The sequence below is a fragment of the Geospiza fortis genome, unplaced genomic scaffold (assembly GCF_000277835.1).
Source record: "Geospiza fortis unplaced genomic scaffold, GeoFor_1.0 scaffold237, whole genome shotgun sequence".
NCBI classification, from domain to species: Eukaryota; Metazoa; Chordata; class Aves; order Passeriformes; family Thraupidae; genus Geospiza; species Geospiza fortis.
The window spans coordinates 463,025-467,621 of NW_005054319.1; the positions used below are offsets into that span (position 1 = coordinate 463,025).

At 50.9% G+C, this 4,597-nt stretch overlaps 1 protein-coding gene across 1 annotated transcript in view; it reads left to right on the forward strand.

The window, feature by feature from the left end:
• The window catches only part of FBXL18 (F-box and leucine rich repeat protein 18), a 22,467-nt gene extending 18,495 nt beyond the window's left edge, over positions 1–3,972 (forward strand). Inside the window, exon 4 of the mRNA XM_031056511.1 lies at positions 1–3,972. This exon is cut by the window's left edge and continues 1,711 nt beyond it. The gene's annotated coding sequence lies outside the window, so the exon portion shown is untranslated.
• The last annotated feature ends 625 nt before the right edge of the window (positions 3,973–4,597 follow it).

Here is a 4,597-nt window from a genome sequence, read left to right on the forward strand (position 1 = left end):
CAGGAATGTGAGGCCAGCTCCATGCAGCTGACTGTGAGGAGCTGCTGCCCTGCTCCTGCCAGTTTTCCCTCCCACTCTCCCCCCGAGGTCGTTCTTTCTACCTCTTGTCATATTACTCCAATTTGAATCCTCTTCTCCCTCTCTTTTCTCTCTCTCTGCAGCACATCAGATGTGCTTTTTGGCAGGAGCACGAGCTGCTGCTCTGTCCAGTTCAGGCCACCTCAGCTGTGCCTGGTTTTTGGCCGTGTTTTTCTCCTGGGATAACTGGCAGGACTGGGCAGAGGGTGTTTGCAAAGCTGCGTTCTCCTCCTTGTTGGAAGCACTTGCCTTGTCCTGCTTGTGCCACTGGCCTCGGGGCAGAGGGAAGGTGGAGGGTGTGGCAGGAGCTCTCTGGTGCCTTAGGGAACCTGTTCAGTCCTGTGAAGGAATCCTGATGTTTGGTTGAGTGAGGCCATTCCCACCCTCAGCGGGGATTTCCCCTGCACAAACAGCTGTGGCACCAGCAGGAGCTGGGCAGTGCTGCCAGCTCACCTCTTCCTGTTCCTCTGGAAAACCTGGGCTGGGGGACAGTGCTGTGCAGAAACCAGCTGCTGCTTGATTCTGGTGTGAAACCTTTGCTCTTGGGCTTGCAATCACCTGGTGGAACATGCTGTGCACTTGGCTTGGCACATCCATATCCACCTGCCTGGTGTGCTGCTGGATGGGAGCAGCAGCCAGGGATGTTTTATGTGCTGCTGTTCTCTTGCCAGGGGTATGATGTTTGGGCATCTGTAGTCGTGCAAGTGGGTCACAAGTCCTGATGATGCTGCCAGTTATAAGCAGGGCTGGGAAAGGTCACCCACAGGTGATAAAGGCAGCATCCCAAATAGTAATAAAGAGCTGAAATCACCTTCCACCCCCAGCTCCCCAACTCCGGGCCAGTGCTTGATATCTCTACTACAAATCCTCTTATGGTGAGTGAGAATTTCCGCTGCTTTTGCACTCCAGGCAGGATTCACCAGATGTTAATAATGTGCTTATTTTCTCTAAGTGCTATTTTGGCATCGGTGTTAATTACAATTTATATTCTGCAACATTTACACTGGGAAAAGAACCCACCCTAATAGTACCCAATTGGCAGAGCTGGGCTATTAAACACAGCTCCATATGTTCTGAGCAGAGCAGTGCATGGGACTCAGAGCCCACTCAGCACTCAGGCAGGCAGCTGTAGAGGAAGAGAGGGGAGCAGAGAGAGGGGTGTTCTGCTCCTGGATTTTATTTAATATGAAATCCCCCCTCCTTTTCTCTGTCCCCGTCTCTCCAGAAATCTCCCTCCTGCTATCTGGGAGCATTTAAGGAGGTGATCTCTGAGCCTGCTGATGCTGCTGTCCATAGTGTGAAACAAATGAATTCAATTCCAGAAGGTGCCCTTCTCACAGGGAGTGCCTCTGCAGGATCCCAGTCCCTGGTGGCTTTTCCTTGCTGCCTTCCAAAGCAGACCTCCAGTCTTTGGGAACTGCAGCAGAAATCTTTGCTTTGACCACCCCCAAAATGTCCATGGTTCTGTGGGAGAAGGATGTTCTGGGACAGGTCTGTTCTTGTGTAAAACTCGATGTAGATTGCTGCTCTGCTCATGTCCAAAGTCTTGTTTGGCAAAGTGGCATTTGGTTCCTGCAGGCTGGGAGGGTCTGGAGTGACCCTGGTGTGGGGAATTCAGAGGGGTTAAGTCATCTTCGTTCCTGTGGGTTTTTTGGGAGTGTAGGTTAAAGGATTGCTTCCTCAGCTGTTTGCAAAGCTGATTTCATGGTCTCTTTAGGAAATGGCAGTGTATGCACTGCTCTGTTAGGAGAAGGGGCTGTGTGGTGGCAGTGTCTCCCTTCAGGACAGCTCTGACTGTGGTCACTGCTCTGTCAGGGAGAAGGAGATGGGAGTGAGAGGAGGCAGGGCAGGATGGAGTCATGGATCTCTCTCTGGAAGCCAGAGACACATCCTGAGCTTGGCCTGTTTGCTCACTTGTGGAAGGGGAGGAGGCTCCCCAGGTGCTGAACCCTCCCCTCCAGGTGAGGTGTTGCTCACAGGGTAGCAGAGGGCAGACCTGGGGCTGGTGTGCACTGAGAGCAGCAAACCCACAGCCCCCCTCACTGGGGTTGAATTCCCATCACTGCCTCCTCCTCTGCAGGACCTGTCCCCTCACAGGGATGTTCAGAGCTGTGGGACAATGGGCAGGTGTGTGGGGCCATCCCTGTGAGGTGCTGGTTTAGGATGGGGCTGTAGAACTTTGGGACTTTCCCCTGTGGAGTGAACCAGTGCAGAAGGATTGTTTTACCTGTCTAAGGGGGATGCAGTTCCCTCTTGGCTGGTCCCAGCAGAGTGTCCGAAGCTGGGAGAGCAGTGCAGGAGCTGTGCTGGGTGATGCAGAGCCCAATCTCCTTCCACTGCAGCTCTCCTGCCTCTTTGAGATGCACAGGCAGCCAGGGTACTCCAGCAGGAGAATCATTTCCATAGAAACCAATTGGGATGTTGTACAGGGAATAATGATTAATAGTGAAGGGATGTTGCCTCAGGCCCTTTTCATTTTTTAGGGGGCAGTGAGGGACAAACTGGGGCACAGGTAGGGGGACAGGGAGACTTGAAAACTAATGGAAACCATCTCTTCCATTAATTTCCAGGGCAGCTTCCCCTCTTCTCCTCCTACCCAGCCCCCCACTGCTGCTCCCAGCTTTCGTCAAATTTTCAAAATGGCTAACCTGGTTAGAAATAATCATAATAATAAAAAAGGATGGATGAGGTCTGACTACTAACATTGTTGCTGTTAGCAGCAGGATTTCAGCCATAAAACATGAAGCAAGGGAGGCATTGACCTTTCCGCTGTTTGAAATGAATGGAGACATCAATATCTATTGTTTTGTGGCATTGACCTCTGACGCTCTCAGCTCGCCCTCCCCTTTCTTTTTTTTTTAATTTCCCCCTGACACTGGAGGAAAGGGGTCAGTCTGTACCATCTATTGATCCCCATCTTACTTGGTGATAGGGAAATAATTAGAATTTTAAAGATCTCTGCTGCACGCTGGTGAAATACACACACAGAGGCACAGGCTGAGCCCCCGCTTGCCATGTTGTGTTCTCCCCCCTTCCTTGCAGAGATCCAAAGCTCTGAGATCTGAAGGAAGGCAGATCAATATAGGTTTAATCATGATGGGGGTTTTATTTCAGTTTTTTAAATAGTAAAGTGTAACATTTTATGTTAATGTTGTTGGAGCCTGGCTGCCTGGTGCCTTGTTTTATTTATTCTTTTAAGTAGCCCCTTCTTTTGTGAACTTCATCTATGTACAGAGAATGTGAAATCAGGCATTGCTAATTAGCTGTATGACAATTAAGTAATGTAGCACAAAACCATTAGGACACTGGATTTGTTTTTGAAGTTTGTCCTTTGAAGTGGAAGCTGCAACTCCCTGCCCAAGGCTGCTGGGGAAAATGTTTTTCTATCAAAACTTTCTTTGAAAATAAAATGTCAGTGTAAGAGTCCCTATTTCTGTCGTCTCTCCCTCTAAACAGCAGGTGGAAATTGTTTCTCCTTGTAAAAACTGCTGGCATTGATAGAAAGGGGAGTTCAGGAAAGCATTAAATGGGCAGTTGGTCTCCAAACACCCTCAGTTCTGGTAGAGATATTACCAAAAATTCTTCTTTAGCTCCTTGAAAGGGAACGGTGCCACGCTAGGAGAGAAGACCCAGCTCCCAACTCTGGAGATGGCAAAGGGAGGTGGTCCTAAAGCTGGGGGTTCATCTTTGACACCCCAAGTGCCACCAGGGTGGCAGCCTGGTCACAGATCCCTGCAGGCTCCTGGGCTCGGGCTCCTCCATCGCGCGCTCGTTTGACTCTTGTGTTTGCATCTGGCCCTTTGTCCTCGTGGTGAGTCCAGTTCTGAATGTGCAACTTTCATGTACGCTGGTGGCATGTAAAACTTCAAATAAAGAGTGGAACATTTGGAACCAGCTCTGCCTGCTTGCCTCCTGCTTCCCTCTCCATGTGGAGCCCAAAGCCACCCTGTGATGGGGAGTGCTTGGGCATTGCCAGGTACGGTGTGTGTGGGCAGGGGGCACTGGGAGCTGTGGAGTGTCACTGGGAGTGCTGGGATGAGCACTTCTGGGGTTGCAGCCCTCTTCTCCTGGGTTTGGGGATGCTGTTCTGTGGTGTTTGTGGCTGAAGAAGGAGCTACTCTGTGTTTGGGAAATGTTTTTCATCCTTGGATCTCTGCACATCCGACTGCTGAGCTGTGCTGAGGTGGGACAGAACGTTCAGCACCAGGCTGGGTGGGCACTGGAGCAGCCTGGTCCAGTGGAAGGTTCCCTGCCTGTGGCAGCAGGGTTGGAAGGAGATGAGCTTTGAGGTCCCTTCCAGCCTGAGCTTTTCTGGGATTCTGTGACCATTATCCCTGAGCAAGTGACTCCCAGTGACTCCAGGAAGATCCATTCATCTGAGGAACCCCAGGCCACCTCCCACACCTTGCTCTGAGAGCTGCAGCCCCTGGGCAGCAGACAGGACCTGCACCACTGCTCTGTGTGAAGCCAAGGGCTAAAATCAGGTGCCTAGTGAAATGTGAGCTGGGATGGCCAAAAT